Source organism: Dipodomys spectabilis, unplaced genomic scaffold, assembly GCF_019054845.1.
Source record: "Dipodomys spectabilis isolate Male_0828 unplaced genomic scaffold, ASM1905484v1 ptg000140l, whole genome shotgun sequence".
Lineage (NCBI taxonomy): Eukaryota > Metazoa > Chordata > Mammalia > Rodentia > Heteromyidae > Dipodomys > Dipodomys spectabilis.
In genome coordinates, this window is record NW_024870817.1 from 7870304 (window position 1) to 7895330 (window position 25027).

Genomic DNA, 25027 nt, shown 5'->3' on the forward strand with positions numbered 1-25027 from the left:
GAACAAAAATTAAAAAAAAGCAGCAGCTCTACAAGAATGACCACTGGGAAGTTTCCAGCAGCCCAAAGGACTAGGGACAATATCTCATTACCTCTGTTACCCACCTTCAGCACATCCACTATGCATTAATTTATGATGTCTAAACTTACATCAAATTTTAAAATGTTTTGTTCAAAAATGCAGAACAATTATCAAAGAGATTTCTTCTATAGTTTACATATTAATAAGAAGAATGTCCAAATAAAGAGAAGCTATTAGAACAGTTCTATTATTGGTTATATGCTAGTTTAGCTGCTCTGGAGTACAGAAACCAAAACCTTGATCCAAACTAGTGAAAACCATAAGGAAGTTATCATTTCTCAAAGCAAGTCTGACAACTGGGCAATCTTCTCTCCCTCATCATGAATCCAACTTCCCGTGCTTATTAGCCTGACATCCTCTGTGTGAGCAAGTTTTTTAAAGAGCATCCACCATGTGATAAAAAATATAGCCACATGGGTGAGAATGTTAAAAGGGGTGACATTGATCAAGAGGCACTGAATTTCATAAACTACTCTGTTGAAAGGCAACTCCTTTGTACGACTAAATTATATTTTTTTTAAATGTGGCTACAGTTAAGGAGGAGAAAGTACACTTTTTTCATACTTCTTTGTTAAGAACAAGAAAGCTTTCTTTGGAAACCTTTTCTCAGAAATTCTCCATTAAAATTCACCTAAAATTTCATTCCCTGAAATTGTATTTTGTACATTTCTAATCCACCCACTAGGAATGTAAAGGGTAGCATGATTGTTTTCTTAAGCAAAGCAGTGTTGAAGTGCTGAGTTTAAAGTCACTTCCCTTATTTCATATGACAGAAAGGAAGGAATACTTGGGAAAAAGTCATGTCAAAAATGCTTTTATGTCCATTAAAGGTGGATATGTTTTAGCAATATTTTGATACTTTTTTTTTGGGGGGGGGTCCGGTTGTGGGACCTGAACTCTGGGCCTGGGCGCTGTCCCTCAGCTCTTCAGCTCAAGGCTAGCACTCTACCACTTGAGCCACAGCACCACCTCCCGCTTTTTTTTTCTCTTTGGCTTATGTGGTGCTGAGGAATTGAACCCAGGGCCTCATGCATGCAAGGCAAGTGCTCTACCACTGAGCCACCTTCCCAGCCCTATTTTGATACTTTTTAAAGCCCTGTGACAGGGCCAGACATAGTGGCACATAGCTGTAATTCCAGCACACAAGAGACTGAGACATGAGCCTCAAATTTCCTCTTTCTGCATGTACAGGACTACCTAGTAAGATACTGTCTCAATAAAACTAAAATAGAACCCTATGATCTTTACACAGACAAACTAAAGATAACAGCCTCTTAATTTTCGTAAAATTAAGTAACAGGATTATAAACCAAACACAAATATTATTTAATGTTGACTTTTGATCTGATGTAATCATTAAAACTGAAGAATAAATCTAACTTTCACGTTAAGCATCTATATTATTCTCCTAGAGATACTTTAAAAACTGTTGTAATCTTAGTGACTTAGCAGAAATTCATGGGCTCTGAGTTCTGGAGAACAGATGTCCAACATGAAGGTGTTAGCAAGGTGCTGCTCCCTCTGTGCACACCAGATAAAAGATCTGGTGTGGTGGTCTCTCCTAGTTCTGGTAGTGGCATTCGCCCTGTGTGCTTCTTTGTGTTCAAATTTGCCCTCTTGTAAGTATTCTACTGAGATTAAACATGTATCTACTTCAATATTATCTTAAATTAGTCTGCAACAACCCTTTATTTTAATAAAGTCACACTCTGAGAGATTGAGGATTATTTACCCGTAAATTTTGGTAGAGCATTATTCAACTCAAAACATCATCTTTGTAACAGAAAAAAGGATGGAAGTATGTATTAAGATGGATTTGGGGGCTGGGAAGGTGGCTCAGGTAGAGTGCTTGCCTTGCATGCATGAGGCCCTGGGTTCGATTCCCCAGCACCACATAAGCAAAAAGGAAAAAAGCCAGAAGTGTTGCTGTGGCTCAAGTGGTAGAGCGCTGGCCTTGAGCTGAAGAGCTGAGGGATAGCGCCCAGGCCCAGAGTTCAGGCCGCATGACTGGACCCAAAAAAAAAAAAAAAAAAAAAAGATGGATTTGGCCTTGAGAAATAACATCTAGAAATGAAAAAAGCAACACACAAATGGGAAGAAATATTTGCAAATCATTTGATTCACAGAAGACTTATCTCTAAAATAAAAATAATAATCCAATAATAAAAATAAATCCAATAATAAAAATAATCCAATTAAAAGGAGACAGTAGAGGTATGGAAATGACAAAGACACACATAAATGCATGTTTAACAGTAGTATGGCTTTGATATGGTCTGAATGTATTCCCAAAAGGTCCATCTAAGGGAATCTGACTCCTTGTGTAATAGTGTTAAAGGGTAAAACCTTTGAGGTATGGAACCTATTGGAAGGTAATCATGAGAGCTCCAGCTTTAGAAATAGATCAATGCTGTCTTATAGGAAGCCTCAAATCTGGAGCTGGATTAGTTTCAGGTGTCACAAGACAAAAAAAAAAAGTAAACATACCCCCTTCCCAAGCCTCTTGCTTGTTGTCTTCTGTGTTGTTTCTCCCCTCTGCGTACAGCCAAATTCTCTTTCTGCTTCTTTGCTGTCTTGTGATACATCCAGATGCCAGAACCCTTCTCACCACTAGGATGACAGGACCAGAAAGCCAGCTGTAGTAAATGCTGGCAAAATGTAGAAAAAGTGGAACCCTCATACACTGCTGGTGCAGCTTCTTTTGAAAACATTCTGGCAATTTCTTAAAAGGTTAAACATAGAGGCACCATATGATGTTTACCCTAAAGAACTGGAAACATATATGCGCTAAAATTTTTAACATGAATTTTTATAACAGCATTTCTGATGATTATAAATAATGATATGTTCAACCAATAAATGAGTAAATTAAACACACAATATACTTAAAGATGCAACATTATGTTCCGTGAAAGAAGCTAGTCAAATTATTCCATTTTTATAAAATGCCAAAACTTTAGCAAATTTAGAGACAGAAGGAAAATTAGTGGTTTCCTGAGACTGAGAAAGGGGATAGTAAGTGTTACTAATAGAGATTCTTGTTGGAGTGAATATTCTAGAATGATTTATATGGTGCTGAGGATGTAACTCACTGATAGTGCATTTGTTTATCATGTGTAAGACTCTTGGTTCTACCTGCAGGAGAGGGAAAAAAATAAAATTATATTCATAGCTCCTTAACTCTGACTATTCTAAAACTTACAACTATGACCTTTAATGGATGAATCATATAAAACATTAAGAAGTAATGGGTTTTACGAAGTCATAATAATCGTGCTTGATTTGAATTAAACAGTAATACAAATCACACACTACAAGTATGTACTGTGTTCATCAGCGGGCTGCTGTCATTCGAAAGGTTTAGATTCATCCAATGGAGCATTGGTCTATTTCGGTATAGGGAAATGCTGTAGAAAATCCTGCAGGTACAGATACATCTTTTCCAAATAAGTACACTGAAGTTACTAGAAAATGCTTAAAAAGAAATTTTTACTCTAGAAGCTACACTCTAAGAGGGTGAGTATTATAGTCTCTCAGATACAATGTTAATGAAGCGGCTTCCTGGGCCTTGTCTCAGTAGGTCTAAAATATTCCCTAAAATCTGCATTATGCCAGATAATGCTGGTGATTATGTGTGGAGGTTAAGGGTTAACTATATGCAATAGGATTCCTAGTACTCATGAGAGACAGCATGGGATTGAAGAGTAGAGTTGGCCTCTGGGGTTATACTCTCAGAACTCAAATTCTGCCTTCATTAAACATGTCCTACATCTGTGTTGGGGACAATTTGCATAAGTTTCCTGGGCTTCACTTTTTTCCTTTGTGAATGGAAGACAAGTCCTCACAATGTGAGGACAGGATGAATTAGCATACCTAAAGAATGCTTAGAAGAGATGAATTTTTAAACACTATTTAGATTGCATACAAAAAATAGGCCTGAAAGAGTATATTGAAGTGTAATGAGGTAATAACCAGTTTCTAGTATATACTGATGTTTCTAGCCTGATAGAAAAAGAATGTCCTGACAAAACCAATTTTTCCATGTTGAGTTAGCATCTGAACCCTGGATTAGAAGGGACCTGGGTAAGTTAAGAAGTAACAGGGATGATGAGCAAATCCTAGGCCCTTTTCTATAAAACTCAGAAAGCATAACATATTTTTCAGACATCATCTCCAGCTGGAAAAAATTACCGATTTGTTCTTTCTAAGAAAACATTTATACTCTTGAAGATTCTGATTTAGTGGGGTTTTTTGTGTTTTATTTGTTCCAGAGACATTGAAATAGAGCCTAATCTTTACTCCTGTAACACATGTCCCTCATCTGTTTGTTTGCGTTTAGCATGAGAATGTCCTGTAATATTTATGCAGCAGATTACACTTGACTGTGATTCTTGGCTGACTTTCAGCTGACTCAGGTGCTTTTCTCCACCCTCTGGCTGAAGGCTGCCAGCACAAGCTGTCAGTCATTCAGATATTTATGGAGGGCCGATAGTACACAGAGCACCAAAAAATTAAAACCAAAACAAGTACTACAGCTTTGCTTTGAAGGCTCTTATTATCTACTGGGATAACCAGGACAAGCTTGTAAGATACATACATAATGCGTAACACATGACACAAATGTGTAAAATAAAGTATTAACAAGATCAGCCTGATGTAAAATTGCAAAGTAAACTCATCTTTAAGTTCTCCTATGTCCCATCTCCTAATTTTTTTCACTTTCAAGTATCTGTCAAATGATGTCTATTATTTCTTGAGTCTCAGTGAGAATGATAATTTAGTAGTTGGAATATTTACCTTGTCCTTAAAATATAACTAGGTAGGCTTCCTGGAGGCACAATTATATGAAACTAGATAAATAATGTACTTTACCTATTTGATAATGACATTTTTATAAGATAGAGCAATATTTATAATATAAAGTTATTTTGATCAGTAGTTTTATGATTATTATCTATAGACAAGGCACAACTTCGACCAAGAATGCACAAACACAAATCCTTAGCTGCTATCCATTCTCTTTCATTAATCAACAACTTACTTGTTGCGTTTAGGTAATCTTATCGTAGCCTGAGTGTGAGTTGCTTTATTTAATCATGAAGGCTCTTTCTGCTTCATTTGGATTATACAGAGATCTGATATTTTCTTTGATCTGCAAGGCAAATGATGTCCTTTGGTTCTTTTAAGGCCTTTCTACTTACTTTAACAGTAAGTTCATAATTTTTTTTGGGGGGGGGTCCAGTTGTGGGGCCTGAACTCTGGGCCTGGGCACTATCCCTCAGCTCTTCAGCTCAAGGCTAGCACTCTACCACCTGAGCCACAGCGCCAATTCCGGCTTTTTTTCTTTTTGCTTATGTGGTGCTGAGGAATCGAACTCAGGGCTTCAGGCATGCAAGGCAAGTGCTCTACCACTGAGCCACCTTCCCAGCCCCCAGGAAGTTCATAATTTTAAATGTGGTATTGTTTAGAAGACTAGAGTGAAAACATTAATATGGGAATTCCTTATAGAGAAGTGAGCCTGAGATATTGTACTTAAAACACAAATATTCCTCAGCAGAGAAAGGCTCGGGAAATTATGTGTTTAGATACTAAAAACTGAGAAATACTTAGTCATGTGCTGTAAATAGAAAGCTGAGCATAGTAGGCTAGGGCAGCATAGTACAAGAAGGATAGGAGAATAAATTAGCAAAAAATTCTCAACTCATTGTTGGGAAGCAAGTTTGCAAAAGTGAGCAAGATATAGAATATACTCCTATATTTTTAGTGAAGTCAGTATTTCCCAGATTTTCTAATGATTTTTACCTGTGAATATTTGAAAATGTCCCAATTTAATATATTACTTTACTATATAAATATAATTTGGTGAATTATTGTTATGTACTACTAATATCCCAATTATTGGCATATATTTATAGTACAAAGGGTTTTCATTGGGATATTTCCATGTGTGTATAGAATAAACTATGTTGTTTACAGGAAAATGGATGGAACTAAAGATCATCATGTTAAGTGAAGTAAGGCAAGCTCAGAAGACAAAGCATATTTTCCTTTATATGTAGAATGCAGCCCTAAAATAATAATAGCAATAATAATAATAATAATGTAAAAAGAGAGATCTCTGAGGAAATCAGCAGGAGGAGTACTAGGGAAAGAAAGGGGGGTTAGTGATGGGGGTGAACACACTAGAAGTACATTATACATGTGTGAAAACATCATTATGAAATTCATTAAAAACTTGAGAGGGAAGGAGGAATGGGCTAAGAAAGTGAAATATACATGGTATGAACTTATTTAATAAAATCATATGCATGTACGTAAATATCATAATGAATCCCCTTTATATAATTATACTAATAAAAATAATTTGAATAAAAGAAAATTTCCAAATTTAAATCTTGGACAATTGATCTGTTTTTACTGACAACTTCATAAATATGGCACAGTGTTATGCATGCCCACAGCCTTATTTATGGGAAATCAATCCTACATAGTCAATACTGCAAACAAAGTTCCATCCTAAGGAATCTCTAATGTAAAAGTGCTAGGCATTTGCATACTGGAGTATAAATATTGATGGTTTCTGGAAACATGCTAGACTAGGTACCCTTATTGATTTCCCTACAGCTAAAATTATAGAATAAAATTATTTAAGTTTTTTTTTGTGCATTGATGACCTGAAGACTTAGCAAGGAATAACCATGACACCACATCTAACTGAAGGCAGGAGCACAGAGAGGTAAAACAAAGGTGAATCCAACCTCACCTTAAGGGCATCTGAAGCAGAATTTTAGGCCTTTGAGAATGTTGGGAATAGATGGCATATCCCAGGGCTTGACTAAATGGGAGGACCTAATAGCAAATTAAATTCAACGACACGATAAGTGCAGATACAGTTTGCAAAAGATTCATCTAAAACTAAGGCATATAGAAAAATTCAAAGAAATGGTAGTATAGTTTTGTACATCAGAAGTGGAAGTGGAGATAAACGATTAACATCTGTTACTGACCAGTACAGGATGAAGGGATATAATTAACACTCTTGCCAGTGGCTCGTGTCTACAATCCTAGCTACTCAGGAGGCTCAGATATGAGGATCAGGCTTGGAGCTGGCAGGACAGAGAACACGTTGACATATACTTCCAACTGACTAGAAAAATATCAGCAGTGGAGGTGTGAATCAAGTGGTAGAGAGTGAGCCATGAGGGTAAGCCTGGCTACTGGCATACTTCCCTTTCCCCTTCCTCCTTATTTCTTGGAGAGTGGATTTTGATAAATTAAGATATTAAGCAACAGACAATCAAACAAATTCCTCTATCTGGTATCTACAGGAATTGGGACTGAATATCCCAGAATATCAAAATCCATAGATAATCAAGTTATTTATTTCAATATAAATCACAAGTAACATGTTGATTTGGATGATTAGTTTTTCCTGATATTTTAGACCCAGGAATATGCTGCAATAAATTATAGTACTCTCAAAAGTTGAACCTCTCTGCCCCAAACAACCTCAGAACCAATCCAATATTGGAAGGGGCCTTTCTTTGAACTGCTCTAGGGTCTCTACAGAGCTTGAGAATTCCATAGGGGAACTGAGAGTCGGGATAGCTCTCATCAAAGTTCCTGAGTTGTAGCCAAGGAGGAAAAGGACTTCTAGAATGAAAACTATAAAACTCTGAATAAAGAAAGTGAAGCCACTAGAGGATAGATCTCCCCTGTCCATGGATTGGTAGAAGCAAAATCATGAAAATGGCCATACTGCCAAATAATATCCTCAAATTCAGGGAAATACTCATCTAACTCCCAATGTTGTTCCTCAGGGAGATAGATAAAGCTATCCTAAAATTTATATGGAACCACAAAAGGATCTGAATAGCCAAAGCAAACTGGAGAAGAAAAATAAAATAAAGCAATGCTGTGGCAGTATCACAACACCAGTCTTTATAAATATACTACAGAGCCATAAGACAAACACATATTTTAGTGGCACAAAAAGAGCCCTGAAGAACAATGGAACACTTTAGAAGACCCAGAATGAAACCACATAATTATAACCTCCTGATTTTTGTGAAAGGAGCCCAAAACATATGCTGGAGAGAAGATAGTCTCTTTAACAAATGATGCTGAGAAAATTGAATGCTTTCATGCAGAAGAATGAAATTGGACCCTATCTCTCACCCTGTGCTAATACCAATTCAAAGTGAATCTTATTGTAAAACCTGAACCTTTGAAGCATCCACAGAATAGAATAAGAAAAGCAGTAGAATTTACTAGTACAGGCAGTAACTCCCTGAATAGAACTCCAATGATTACGTAAATAAGAATAAGGACTGGCAAAGAGGATTGTGTAGAGCTAGGGAAAAAAAAAAAAAAAAACTTCTGCAAAGGAGAGGTAGTAGTCATCAGGCTGAAAAGACAGTCTACAGAATGGAAGAAAATCTTTGCCAGCTGCACACTTGAAGAGGATTTAACAAGCAGAATATATAGGGAATTACAAAATTAAACTTGCAAAGAATCGATAACCCAATTAATAAATGGGCAAAGGAAATATTTCTCAAAAGTATAAGTACAAATGGCCAATAAATGTAGGAGGAAATGTTCAATGTTCTCAGCATAAAGAAAGTGCAAATCAAAACAGCACTGAGATTTCCATCACACTCCAGTCTGAGTTAACACCATCAAGAACACAGCAATAAATTCAGGCAATATGAGGAAAAAGAAACCTTAAGACACTGTTACTGGGTCTGCAAACTGGTGCAACCACTATGAAAATCAATTTAGAGGGTCTTCAAAAAGTGGAACTGTCATTTGATCCAGAAATATCAGACTTGGACATTTATCCAAAGGGATATGTCAGAATAAAACAAAGGCTCCTACACACTCATGTTTGCTATAGTACTATTCACAATAGCCAACCTGGGAAAGTAGTTGATGTGCTACAGCCAATGAATAGATAAAAGGTGTATATTTTCATCAGAATAGTACTCAACCATAAAAAAGAATGAAATTGCCAGGCACCAGTGGCACAACCCTAAAATCCTAGCTACTTAGGAGACTGAGATGTGAAGATTGAGGTTCTAAGAAAAGGGTACCAGGAAATGAACAGGATAAAAATATGTTAAACACACCCATATAAATACATGAAGATAATATTATGAAAACCACTAAATACCATTTGAAAGGCAGGGAGAAGCAATGGGGTTAAAGGACTCTAATAGGAGGGATACATCTATTGAAATATCACAAAGAAACCCCTTTGTATCAATTAATATATACTAAGACAAAAGAAAATATCTGTTGGAATATTGCACTAGTATTCACAAAAAGGAAAAGCTTTACAAAAGAAGAAATTCTTATTACAAATTTTCTACTATAATAAAATCAATCCTCAATGATTTCTATTTCGCCATGTATTTTGTCAAACTTTTATTTAAAATATTTCATATAATTTTATTTTGGAAATTATTGCCTACTGATAATAAAATATTAGTAACCATAGGACTTTAACCTACTCTGCAATAAAAATAGGAAGTGGGTTGAATCCATAAATGTTATACTTTTTTTTATAATATTATTAGTTGTACAAATTAAATTATACATAATATTTATTGAGGCTATATCACTTACCAATAACTTTACATTTTTATGTCAGATTGAAAGTACTTTCTGAGGCATGTATAGAAGTTATCTGACTAGCCAGGTTTGAAAGATTGCAATTTAGCATAATAAATTAGGCTGTAATCATTTTATAATTCTATAAAGTTGATAAAATGCAATGATGTTATTTTCTGTCCTCAAAAGGGATTTCATTGACACTTAGGATAATAATTTGTTTTTATTCTAAGTTGGTACATTATTTTATCCCCTTCCTCCCCAACAAAACTAGATCAAGAAGTGGCATCCATATTGATAGTTCAGAAAAACATAGAGGTGGAAGCAAGGAATTTGCTTGTCCTGAAGTTACTTCTGATATCATTGTACTTTTCTCTACATCTTACATAACTCTGAAAACTATCTGTGAAGTAATTACTACTCTGAATATTAAAAAGTAGCAATAAATTTCAGAAAGCAAATTGTACAAGGCATCATAACAAACGACATTTTGGAGATAGGATTTAAAACTCCAATTCTAAAGCTTTATACCACTTTTCATCAACACTTAGTGTGCTTAAATATTCCAAGTGTCAGTTGAATCATAAAATAACAAGTAATTTCAAATTCCTTTGGGTTTTTTTTTTTTACCATATACAATATATCACTAATTCCTTCTTAGTAGGCCATAGGCTGTTTTGCTCACTACTTTATCCTTAGCTTTTTCAGAAATGCTTAGCTGGTACAGAAAAGATGTGTAAATAATTTTATTTTGAATTCACAAATGTATGAAGCAATCAAATCTTTGTAAGAACATTCTTCACTAGAATTCATACTAGCAATCTTGGAGTTTGGTGGGGAAAAATTTCTCCAATATTTATGTTCTTTTGATTATAAGAGTAAATAAACTTTACCCAGAATATTTTATAGATATTTGCAACCTGTTGAATTCTCATATCTGTCATAAAGAAGTTATAGCAGGTTGTATAAAATGGATTAATAATCTTCTACTGTGTGATGCTTACATTTTTGACACAAGCCATTCAAATAGGAACAAGAAAAAAAGGGAATAATAGCTGTAAAAAAATAAGTTTTCTAAAATTGATTTCAAGCCTAAATTCCAACAGCAGAAAAGTCCATCAAAAGAAAAGAAAAACCTACAATTGTTTTTCTTCAAACATTTAAGAAAAATATTTTAGAGACCATTGATAGTATAACCATTACAGTTTGCCAAAAGAAAAAAATGATACCATTTTATTTCATGACACTAACGTGAACTTTTTTCTGCTTTCTTTTTAAGTTCTCGACTTTCCATATAAATTTGATTTGGAGAAAGTATCCAACTGTGAACTTAAATTCTTAAAAATAATATGTGGCAATTGTTGGATGAAAACAAAACTTACACTGACAAGTTTGTGGTATATGGTAATACCTCTCTATGTTTGCAGCAGTTGAACTGAGCTGAGCTTCTTTCTAACCTATTTGACCACTTGGCATCTTTTTATTATAAGCATCATCAGAATCAATTTTGCAGCCATATCCATCTTTATGTAATTGAAACGCTCAGTTTTTCATCAACGTTGAAACTTTAGGGCCAAAGCACAGCCCTTGGAATTAGTTGATAAAGAACTTAAGGCATTTAAGAAAACAAAAATAAAAGCAAAACAAAGCAGTAGTCACCCCTCCCCCCACTTCTTTAATGAGTGTCATCAAATAAACACTGATGTTTTAATTGCATATATATGTCTTTTTATGTTTTTTTTAAATAGTGTACAGAGGGTTGTCTTTTTTTCCTAACTTGATTTCTGCTTCTAATGCTAGCTACCCTTCAGTTACAATATCATAGCATAACTCCCTTTCCCCCACTCCAGATTTTGCTTTCTGCAAAATCTATCACACACATAACTGTGTGAGAGCATGAAGCAGAGTATGTGATCCCCAGCCTGTTTTAGTTTTCTTATTCTCACTAAGAGGTTTTGCATCTCATGTCTGTCTTGATCAAAGACTTCTACATCAAAGTGAAAAGAACAAAGGATAAGACAAAAATCTAGATCTACTTTAATTTCCCCCTGGATTCCATCCACTGAGAAAAGAGCTCAGCTGCCTTCTAAATGCAAAATGCATGATGCAAGTCAAAGGCCAGTTTCAAGGCCTCTTAGTCAAGCATCCTGTGTTACATATGAATCCTCACTCCAGCTTTGTGTGTCACTCATTGGCTTACCGTATTGCAGAAGGTATCTGTAGAAAACAAGAGATGGTTTTCAGAGGCACTAAATTTAGTTCTTAGTAACCCTTACTCTGTTCTAAAAGGATCAACTCTGAACGTGACTTTTTACCCCATAAAACAGAGAACTACTTATCTTTATGCTTTGCTTATTATGTTCTGGCTTCTACCCACTATACTTAAAAAAACCAGTTTTTGATTAAAAAATATGATCCAGCTGGGTGCCAGTGCACATGTTTCTAAGCTACTCAGGAGACTGAGATCTGAGGATCCTAATTCAAGTCAGTCTGAGCAGGAAAGTATGTGAGACTCTTACTTCCAAACTAATCACCGAAAGAAAAAGCTGGAAGTGGAGCTGTGGTTCAAACAGTAGAGTGTTGACCCTGCACAAAACAAATAAAAATGAAACTCAAAGGTCCATGCCCAGGCCCCAAGTTCAAGTCCCAACACAGGATTTATATATATAATTAAATAGAATTTATATATTTTATAATTATATTTATAAAAAATATAATTAAATACTATAATTTTAAAAATATATAATTTTTCTGAGAAGAGCCCATCAATACAAGATAAAATCTCCATTAGTAAAGATACTTTGCTCATGATCCTTGTGTGCTTGTAGAATTGGCTATGAGAGAGAGACACCAACAAATAAACCATCAAATACTGAGATGTTGCCTGGGCTACCAGCCAGTGTTCTCAGTGTCTTCATGATTTAGCTCCATGCAGCTCATACAAAACATACTGAGCCTTACTGATCTTCCAGAGTATGAATTTACTTAATACATTTTCTGAAAATAGCAAACACAAACATTGCAGTTTTCAAAAGCATCTAAAATATTTCTCTGTCCATCATGCAATTAAGTATTTTTAAGTATCTGAGAAGCACTGAGACTGCTTGTTTCCTGTGGAAAATGATGAGTCAGGCTGAGGACTGGTTCAGTCTTCCCATGCGTAAGTGTCAAATGCAGGTGGTTTGTACATATCTTAATTTTGAGCATTCTTAATATAAGGCAATTTTGAAATAGCAATAACAAAGTAGTTTGTCATGACTGGAGCATTTGATTTAAAAACCTCTGCCACTGATTAGCTGTGATCTTGAATAAATTAACCACTCTGGACCTCAGTTGTTGCTCCTGTGCAATAGAAATCAAAACTATTGTCTTTCTAAGCTGGTTGTGAAAATTAAATGAAATAACATAAAAACACATTTAAAATAATCTCTAGCACATAATATGTAGTTAATGAATGAAATAAATACTAGGAAATATAAAATTATCATCAAATAACACCAATATTTTATACTCATTATTTCATTCATAGGTATGTGTTGTTCCCCTAAGCAAATTTAGAACTATAAAGATTTGTAATATATATGTAAATGATATTTGGCCTTATGTACCCCAGGGAAAACCTACCTGAACCCTTCAGCTTCACTTGCTTTTATTTCCCTTTAAGAATCACTAACAAAGCAAAATGAATCCCAAGATATGGACACAAGAGGTTTTCCTCTGTTGTTGTTTATTAATGTGCTTTGTGATGTTGTTTCCTTTGTATATTCTTCTCCTGTTGTCACTGTATTTTTATGAATATATATTGTTATCATAAAGATCCTATACAATGGGGTTACAGTTATATGAGCAAGGTAATGAGTCTATTTCCTATAGAGCATTTTAACACCCTCCTTTTTTTTCTCCTACCATCCCTTTCCTCCCCACCTCCTCAACTCCTCCCCACCTCCCTCAGCAAAGTTGTAAAGTTTTTTTTCAACTAGCATATTGTACATCTCATTGTTACAATGGGTCATCCTGTATCCTTATTTCAGCATTTTGTCATTTCCTTTCCCTGTGAAGAACATACAAAGAAACAAAAAAAAATCACATAGTTCATTATAAGTACATTAAAAAGTACAACAAGAAAGATAAAATAACTTGTATCTGTATCTTGGGGTTCATTTTACTTAGCATCAGGTTATATGGTCATATGTACATAGCTTTTGACCTCTTCTGCTTGTCCTACACATATAGTAGTTATTGCAGATAAGGGAAACCATGGGACCTATGTTTCTTTGGGCCTGGCTTACTTAACTTAATATAATTTTTGTCAAGTCTTTCCATTTCCTAACAAACAAGGTAGTGTCATTCTTTCTGATGGAGGCATAGAATTCATACATACATACATATATATATATATATATATATATCACATTTTCTTGATCCATTCATATGGATTGGTTGTTCCAACTAAGGGGCATCTGGGTTGGTGGTTCCATATTTTAGCTATGGTGAATAATGCTGCAATAAACATAGTTGTGCTGGTAGCTTTAGTATGGCCTTGTTTGTGATCATTTGGGTAAATGCCTAAAGGTGGGATTGCTGGATCATAGGGGAGCTCTATGTGGAGTCTTTTTAGGAATCTCCATACTGCTTTCCAAAATGACTGAACAAGTTTACACTCCCACCAACAATGCAGTAGGGTTCCCTTTTGGCCATATCTCTTCCAACAGCTGTTGTTATTAGATTTCTTGCTTATAGTCATTCTAACTGGGGTGAGCTGGAATCTTAATGTTGTTTTGATTTGCATTTCTTTTATGGTTAGAGAGGTTGAGCATTTCTTCATGTGTCTATTGGCCATTCTTATTTCCTCTTCAGAGAAGTTTCTTTAAGTTTTTAGCCCACTTATTTATTGGGCAGTTGTTTCTTTGAGGATTTGTTGTTGGGGGATTGAGTTCCAGGTATATTTTAGATATGAGACCCTTGTCCATTGTATGGCTAGTGAAGAACTTCTCCCAGTCCATGAGCTTTCTGTTGATTTTACTAGCTATGTCCTTTGCCATGCAGAAACTCTCCAGCTTCGTGCAATCCCATTTGTCCAACCTTCTTTGATTTGTTGTGTTTCTGGGTCTCTATTAAGAAAGTTTCAGTCTGTGCCAGAAGCCCTAGAATTCCTTCCTGTAATGTTCTTAGGGTGTCTGCTTTGACTTCAAGGTCTTTGATCCATTTGGAGTTGATTCTGGTGCAGGGTGATATAGAAGGATCTAGCTTTAGTTTTCTGCAGATATTTAACCAATTTTGCTAGCACATTTTATACTGTATTTGATTTTGGTACCCTGCATTTTGTATATACAGTTATCTAATTTGGGGAGGGGAAGGGGAATAGCCAAATACTGAAACAGGGACACAGGATGACCCATTGCAACAACAATACTCACAAGACACTATGTTGGGAATCAACTTTACAACTTTGGAAGGGGAGTGGGAGAGCTGGGGGAGGGAAGGGATAGTAGGAGAAAAACAAAGGAGGGGGTAACAATGCTTTACAAGAAATGTACTCATTACCTGACTCGTGTAATTGTAACCCCACTGTATGGCATCTTTACAAGAAAATAAAATAAAATACATCACTAATATTGGCAATCATATTACTGAGCAATATATTATGTCTTCCTAGATTTCCTGAGGATAACACTTTTTTTTTTGGGGGGGGGTCCGGTTGTGGGGCCTGAACTCTTCAGCTCAAGGCTAGCACTCTACCACTTGAGCCACAGCGCCACTTCCAGCTTTTTTTCTTTTTGCTTATGTGGTGCTGAGGAATTGAACCCAGGGCCTCATGCATGCAAGACAAGCACTCTACCACTGAGCCACCTTCCCAGCCCCGAGGATAACACTTTTGACTTGTGGTTTGTTTTTTGTTATTTACTTTCAGATATTTGTATTAGTTAACTTTATATATGGTTTTGAATTATAATGGGTAGTAGGCAAACTAAAAATTCTTATGAAGCAAAGTCTGAAAATATTTAAAGAAATGATACAAATTCTGAGATTTTACTTCAAAATAACCAATTGGGGAAAGACCCCAAATCCTATCCCTAAGGAGATGGATTTAAGATATGTGTCTCCTACTTCCACAGTTGGTTGCCTTAGGAATAAACTCTAATTTGTAAAATGACTTGGAGTGATATATAGTAGGGAAAAAAAGGCCTGGGGAAGAATTTAATCTACTGGAAAAGAAATGACTATTATATGTAGAACTAAGTAAAACAAAAATTTTTATCTGATTCAGAGCCCAAGGTTTTATGAGAAACAAAAACAGCACTATTATCTTAAGGACCAAAATGTTGGGCCATTTTTTGTAGAGCAGATAGTATACTATTATATCATCTTTGTGAATTAGTTCTCTTGTTAATTTCTGGAAGGATGTAGTCCAGACAGATCTACAAACCATTCTTGTTGACCTCTGACATCCAGAATAAGCATACTCTTGTGATATGTAAACAGGTCCAAGAACAAAGGATATCTTTGTCAAATTTTTATTAACATAATGCTCTAACTTCTTTAACTCTTTTTTTTTCTTTGTTTTGGGGGAGCCTGAACTCTGGACCTGGGTGCTGTCCTTCAGCTCTTCAGCTCAAGGCTAGTGCTCTACCACTGGAGTCACAGCGCCACTTCCACCTTTTTCTGCTTATGTGGTGCTGAGGAATCGAACCCAGGGCCTCATGTATGCAAGGCAAGCACTCTACCACTGAGCCACCTTCCTAGCCCCAAACTTCTTTAACTCTTAAATTAAAAAAAAATTCTTATCAAAAGAGGAAAGTGAGGCTAGAAAGAAAGAAAAAGTAAAAGAGCAAGTTCTGTTACAACCTTACTCTTCCCAAACAGGATGATATCATACTTTAGAACAGATGTATGGAAATTTCCCTAAAAACTTTATCTGAAGACAGAGGGCTGGACCATATGGTCTGACTTGTAGGCTGCTGTATTTAAAAGATTAAAAAAATTCAAAATGTCACTGCTTTTCTCCACATGTGGAGATACCATAAGATATAGAACAGCTGATTACCCTAACCCCAGCCACAAGAGGAAATGGTATAAGACGGCACAATTCAAGGTTTGACACACTAAAAAGTAGTTTATATGGCAAATGCCTGGCCTAAAAGATTTCTTATTTAAATCATTACCATAATTGGAAATCTTTTCTTTTATATTTGTATACCTTATTTTAATATTAATATTTATTTACAAAGAGACCCTATTCTTTCTATATAGTTAATATATTATAAATCTCTATGATCAGAACTTACATAACTGCTTGTTTAGTAAAAGTATAAGCATATACACCTGGGGAACTAGTGTCTCATGTCCCTAATCCTAGCCACTCAGAAGGCTGAGATCTGGGGATCACAATTCAAAGCCAGCCTGTGCAGAAAAGTCTATGGAACTCCAATTAACTACCAAAAAGTGGGAAGTGGAGCTATGGCTCAAGTGGTAGAGCACTAGCCTTGAGCGCGCGCGCGCGCGCACACACACACACACACACACACACACACACACACACAAAATAAGCATATATGCAAGCATATATTTTGGCCTAACAAGGAAAAACTATGTTTATTTATTTGAATACAAATTTAACTTTGTGAAATAAAGATTCAAGATATTACCCAGAGCCAATTTGGAGGTTATTTTTTTAAGACAGGGAACAAAAAGTAAATATTGTTTTATTTTGTAAAAACAATTAGTTTTAAATTACCACTTTACTCAGAAGGCTGAAATTTGAGGATTGTGGTTCAAAGCCAGCCTGGCAGAAAAGTTCATGAGACTCCTTGTCTCAGAAGTGGAGCTATAGCTCAAGTGGTAAGTGCCATCCTTGAGTTAAACACACAGGCTCTTAATTCAAGCCCCAGCATAGGCGCGTGCGCACACACGCACACACACACACACACACACACACACAGTTACTACTTTAATTCCATTCAACAAACACACAAGGCCCGTTTTAAAAAGAACAAATAAAATGCAACTAAACTCCATTCCTGGGTCAAATTCTATCTCCAAACTAATCGTAATCATGCTCATTGATTACTTACTTAACTGATATTTCCTAAAGGCGGGAAGAAAGAATATATTTTACTGAAATAGCAAGAAACAATATTTAAGATCCGTTACAAGAGTTTTACATTGTTTCCTTGTGAAATCATCCTTATTCGTCACTATTTGTGACATCCGTGGATTCAATCACAAATCTATGAAAATATGACGAATCATATGAAAATATGAGGAAAAGTGGGAAAATTATTGAAAGCATTTGGGAAAAAAATGTGTCTGTACTGAACACATACAGACTTCTTTTGAGGATGTCATTATTTCTAAACAAAACAATGTAGCAACATTTGCATAAGTGTTTACATTTTATTAGGTATTGTGAGAAATCTACAAATGGTTTAAAGTAGAAATCAGGATATATGGAGGGTATTCCCAACCCCTATATTATCAAAAGATATAAAGGTTTAAATATATAAGGATTTGATCAGCTACAAATTTGTCATTCAAGGGAGGCTCTGGAACCAATCTTCCACAATAGAGAGGGAGTCCATACTTTAATTGAAAAAGCAATTTAAACAAATTGCAAAAACAACTGTAAATTTAAAAAGTGAAAGAAGAAAGACTTGCAATTTTACCACTATCTATATTTATTAATAGCAACTTGGAATCATTCTTTGGGTTTTTGTTGTAGTTGAAATGTGTATTACTTGAAGTTTTCATGCCTTCTCGTCTAATCAATCAGATACATTAAACAGTTTGTATTGGATACTACATTTAGAAACAGCTGGTTTTGATTTTTTATTTAAATTATACTTACTTTTTTTTTTTTGGCAGTCGTGGGGCTTAAACTCTGGGCTTGGGCACTGTCCCAGCGTTCTTCAGCTCAAGGCGATCGCTCTAACGCTTAGCCACCGGTGCCACTTCCGGTTTTCTGGTGGTTTATTGGAGATCAGAGTCTCACGGAGGGACGTTCCTGCCCCAGCTGGTTTTTTCCCCGGGTGATCCTCAGATCTCAGCCTCCTGAGTAGCTAGGATTACAGGCGTGAGCCATTGGTGCCCGACTTTATACTTACTTTTTAATGCAATACTCCAAGCTATCTTTTATATTACACATTATTACTTCTGGAGTTGGAAAAATTGCAACATTTACCATAAAAAATGTTCAATAAATTGCCTAAATTCAGACACTTAGTGAAGAGGCAATGCACACCTCTGCTTTAATCCAAAACTTGCACTCTTCATCTGTCCATCTAATAAAGATTGTTTTCCACTGGTATATCAGTAATTGTAGGGTTCCTCCTGAATGTGTAAGTTAGAAACAGCTAAAAGGACTTTTCCAATACTTGATAAATTGAATGATTGCATTTGCTGAGTTGCAAGATTATTTGTTTTTATCATCTTCTATTTTAAATCTCCTTCATTCTGCAGTCATCTTCAGCTAGCAATAGCCTGCTCCTAGTCAGCTGGTGGTATATCTGCTCTTACACGAATTGTCTTTTCCTGCTCCTGGTTTCCAGGGTTGATCTGCCATGGTGATGCTCTGAGGCCAGGGGGTTGAGGATTTAGCATCTTTTCTCTCCCTAATTGGGGGCTGCTGCTGTACTAAAAGCTTTGCCTCAGAAATCCTGCTGTTTACTTTCACTGATTTTGGCTTAAATAGCCATCTGAAATGAAACAATGTGTCACTCTGAATAAACTGAGCACATCACAGTAATTCTCAAGAGCAGCCTAGAATGCACAATATTCCTCCTGGCATGTAATTTTTTCCCCATTAGCAGTTGATAACCTGATTCATCCTACATATTAAGTCTGTGAATGCTAAATGAGAAAGGAAAGAAAACATTTGATCTTTCCTGTAAAAGCAGAAGAGCAATATAAACAGCTAATTTTTACTTATTTTCTTCCCAATTTCATATTGCTTTCTACACTGTAAGTAACATAACAAATGACTAGTGCCCAAGGCTAATAACTCATTTAAAATCATAAAGGTTAATTCTATAGTTGTGTACTTTTTTTTGAGATGTTGACTAGGTATGACGATGCATGCCTGTAATCCCAATTCAAGAGGTAGACATAGGAGTACCGCAGCTCTGGACAGCCTGGAAAAGTTAGCAATATCCTATCTTAGTGACTATCTGTAATTCCAACTATCGTAAGGCATAATTCAGAGAAGCATGCTCCAAATCCTGACTAGACAACAGAAAAACATTTTATCTAAAAAATAACAAAAGCAGAAAGGGCTTGGCTCAAGTAGCAGAGGCTTGTAAGCTCCTGAATTCAAATCCCCAATACCACCAAAAGCAACAAGGACAGAGATTACACAGAATTTATAAACAGTGTGAACAAATTTTAAAGTTGAAGTCAAAAGCTCAGCCTCACTCAAAGTGGATGGAGCAGGTCACTCTGTGTTATTTGGGAATTTTGTGCATGGAAACCATAAGCCTAGCCTAAAGGGAAACCATATCCATCCCTCTTCCTCTGTAGTTGACCTGTGAGAGTGAAAGAAAGAGAGAGGAATGGACAGTGGGTTGGTGTGTGTATGTGTGTGTGTGTGTGTGTGTGTGTGTGTGTCTGTCTGTGTCTGTGTGTGTCTGTGTCTGTGTATCTGTCTGTATGTGTATGTCTGTCTGTGTCTGCGTCTGTGTTGTGTCTGTGTTGTGTCTGTGTGCATGCACTTGGCTGCTGCTGCTGCTGCTGTTTTTTTTTTATAGTCTTAAGTGATTTCAAATAACTAAACCACAGCTGTAGGGAAATGCATAAGTAATAACTCACTCATCCTGCTGTTAATAGATTCTCTATCTGCTAAACACTGAAAGTAAGTCATGGTCAGTACATCAGCCAGTGCAGAGAGCAGAAAGCTGAATTGATTAGAAGACATAGCCTCAGTGACTTTTCAATGGCTCTGCTGTCCTAAATAAGAAAAAGGTGCAAACTTTATTTATTTATATAATTATTTAATTACATAAATTTAATTATTTATGTAAATAAATAATTTTCAAGCAGCTCCTGAAATCCATTTGCTTTATTAAAATAGGACATCTTAATTATAGTAAATCCCACACACGTAAAGTTATGCACTTAAAAACACCAATAGACGTTAAACAGAAACTGCAATGTGGGAAGTATCCATTCATTCTTAGAAAAACTGTAGCATAGAAAGGGAAATAACATGATCAACTCCATCTAGTAAAGACTCAGAATGAATAAATCTATGTGTTAACACATAGAGTACAGATAGTTAATTTATATACAAACTTGAAACCTTTAGGGTATGGGATAAATAGGAACGTGGATATTGCCAAGACATAATAGATATGGATCGGTCTCAATTCTAAAAGAAAATGGAAAGGCTTGGAAAAAATTATATTAAGTGAAGTAAGCCAAGCCCAAAGAAACATAGGTCCCATGGTTTCCCTTATTTGCAATATCTAGTATATGTATGAGTCAAGCAGGAAAGGTCAGATAATGTGATGTTAGGAAAATGAACCCTTAGATATGTATTTAAATGTTTTTTTCTTTCATGCATTTGTTTCTAACTCATTTATAAGATTCTTTGTAGCTTTGTATGTCCCTCCCCCACAGTATAACCCCTGCTTTCACTATATTTGATGTCAGTATAATTTGTGGAGGAGATGGGGAAAAACAAGTTGTTTAAGGATACAGGTGGACCCGATGCAACTATGAGAAGTACAAGTTGTCATGTCAGAAACGAACTTTACAACTTTGGTGCGGGGGGCGAGGGGGGCAGCGGAGAAGGGAGGATTGGGGGGGGGAGGCTGGGAAGGGATGTGAAGGGTAAACAAAAGAGGCTGCAATGCTTGATAAGAAATGTACTCATTATGTTGCCCATGTAATTGTAACCCCTCTGTACAGTATGTTCACAAAAAAATTAAAATTAAAAAGAAAGAAAGAAAGAAAAGAAAAGAAAATGATTTTTTTCTAGATAAACACATTTAAGAGATATTTTATATAATGTTTCAGAAGGTAATAATTGTTAAAAAGCTGTGTAAATACTGTTTCAGAGAAAAAGGAAATGGAGATTATAATAGTAGATATGTGTTTCTCCAGACACTCACAGTTTTAATCTCTCTTGTGACATTTTATCCAACATTGACTCAAACATTATACGTCTTAGATTGTGTTACTGCTCTGAGGTTTAGATTTCAAAAAATATATAGAAAAAGGGAAGTCTGTGAAGTGAAATGAGAATTCCCATTGGATTGAGAATATGGAACTGTTGAAACAGAGAGGACATTAGTATGTTCTGTGCTTAAACTGATAGGACATTAGTATGTTCTGTTCTTAAACTGATAGGACATTAGTATGTTCTGTGCTTAAACTGATAGGACATTAGTATGTTCTGTGCTTTTTTATTTCTGACCCTCAGAAATAATTAGACCACTATGCCTTAAAAATAATATAATAATTGTCAGTACCAGCACAGGTTTTCTTAAAGTATGTCACTTTAACTTCATTCATGTTATTAACAGGACCAATAGATCAAGAGAGTATATCCATGTACAGTATCTTTACAATAAAATAAAATGTAAAAAGAGTATAGAAAGTGTTGTTGTTGTTATTATTATTTCAGGAAAAACTTCAAGTTTTCCCAAGATATGCTGGTGAAAAGATAACAGGGAAGTTGAATGGATTTTCTTTTGTTATAAGCAATTAGGCAGTACATTTATTGTCTAATACTGGAAGACAAAAGGCTACAGGAGGTCTTAGCATCCAATTTGTCATATTGTGATGCTGTTAGTATACAAAGCATGCTGTCATAACACTTCCTAAGTGCAGGCCCATCATACAACTTATTAGTGCCTAGAAATCACTGTCATATAACAGAAACATAACATCCACTCTCTGTAACCAAACAAAGGTTCTAAACACTGCATGGAATTTCCAAGAATGGGGCTGCCAAACAAAGCCATCTGGGCCACCCGAAGCTTTTTAACCTCTTGCTAAAGCTCATTTGGGCATCTGATTTCTATATAGAAATGGCATTCTATAGAGTTTCCAGAGGAACGGAAATGAAGCTAATGAAATAATGAAGTAGGACAAGGTAAATTAGACTGAAAGAAGAAAAGCTGCCATCTTTGCTGCAGGGTTTTTCATTCAGAACCCTCTGTTCAGAACACCTTCGGGAGGCAATCCTGTTGTAGTCTGAGTGAATACCTGTCTTGTTTAGCTACCACCAGGCAGATTCTTTTTCAAGAGAGTCCATGTGGCCAGCTTCTCTTTGACCCCCACTGCAATGTGAGTTTGGTAACTCAAAAGAGAGGAAAGATTACATAGGCCTCAGAGGCTTCCAGATATATGGATGTTCAGACACAAGGCTTGGGGAAGGAGACGGCCAAGGGCTCAGGCTGGTACAGTGGTGTAAAGCAGTCAAGGTAACTGGTTTGGGACTGTCTACCCCAGAGTTGCTCTTTGCAAATAACCTGAGTGGGAGATAGTCACAAAATCTTCTAGGGGTAATGTGTGGCAGGAAAAGCAGTAAAAACAACAAGGTTGAGACTGGAGCATCCTTCTTGTTCCTCTTAAACAAATGAACAAACACACCCATAGTAGAGTCCAATTGAGAAGGCTTGGAAGATAAATGTTTGTCATTATGGGAGTGTTAAATATTCCAAGAACACTCACATCAAAGGAAGTATACTGAATGAAGAAGAGGCAGACCCCTAGCCCCCATGGTTCTCATACCATTTCTCGTCACTGGATGATGTTGAATCTTTTCCCTCTTCCTCCTTCCTCTCTCTCTTTCTTTGTTTTTTCAAATTGTAACTTAGAAGATTGCCCTGATTTTTTAAATGTAATTGGCATTTCCCTTCATGTGACTTTCCCCCCTCATGCAGTGTTTCTGTCATGTTCTAGGAGTGAGAAAATACAAAATCTCAAGAAAACGGTTTGTTTCCAAACATAACATACTTATTTTGACATTTTTAGAGCCTAATGGATGCCAATGCAATAAAAACCAATCAAAAGAATTTTGAGCTGAAGTATTTTTAGCTATCAGTAGGGCTATGGGAAAACGGAATTATGACAACAAAAATACAGTAATAATAGCATCACTCATCTCCAGTAGCAAACAGACTGACTGTTCTTCCCCAGTCAGTTTTGTCTTTTTTTTTTTTATAATTGTAAAGTCTCCCTTCTTTTCCTGTGTGTGTGTGTGTATGTGTTGTTGTTGTTGTTAAGCAGCAGGTGGATTATTCTCCATGTCATCCACACTCCAGGTGAGAATGTGAAAGCCATCTTTTTAGTGTCCATAGGGTAGAATTACACAATAGTTGTGTGTGTGTGTGTGTGTGTGTGTGTGTATAAACTTAAGAGTCGTCAGTCATGTCTAAATTCATTGAATTTTTCATTCTCCTAGGAAAGGTCCTATTTTGTTTTTGCATGCTCTGTGTTACCTGCAGTCTTATTTAGCATTGAAGGAACTCTGTCCAGTATTAACTTTACCCTGTCATATGTAAATTCCTGATACTGGGGAAAGCACTTTTCCTCCCCAGGTATTACTTTTCTTTCATCAGCCCACTCTGACAATGTTCACCAAATGACAAATTCTTTCTTGTTGAGGGAAGGTAGGCCGAAGGTCACACTCACACACACTTGTGCACATACATGGTAAGAGAGAGGGAGATGGAGCTTGGTGTTAAGTTTAGGAAGAGTCATAGGGAGAGAGTGTGTGGGTCATTGAAAATAAGTGATAGGAATGTGTATTACAGAGCAATTTCATAAGTATTAACAAGATTTTCAAGAAATTCAAGTAAAAAAGATTTGAGATATCTTGAAACATTTGTTTTTGTTCTTGGGCATTGTTTCTTTGACTGCAAAGTAACATAACTCTTGAATATAATGGTGCTTTAAAAGGGCACAACAATGAAATGAGATAGTAAAATGAAGGTGCTTCTTAAACTATAAAGTATTATGCTATATATATTTGTATATATCCAGCAATATTATTACTGTCTCTAGGCACAAGTGTTTATTAAAAGAGAGAGAGAAAGACAGAGAGAGGCTTCACTTGTTATAATATTCTGAGTTTTCTGATTTGCTTTCCCTATTATATAATCTCAAAGAGATGATATGTTCTTAATTGATCATTAACCTATTAATCACTTTTATAGGCCAAAAAGTACACCAGGTGACATAGCATTGGCATGATTCTGGTTCTAAATAAGGTATTATGATTATGATTATGATTATTACCAAAACAGTAATCAATGAAAGAGAATCTCACTGCATGAAGTGATCATAAACTCATTTAGGACAGGCAAACCAGTTTGGGGTAACGTAGTGCATA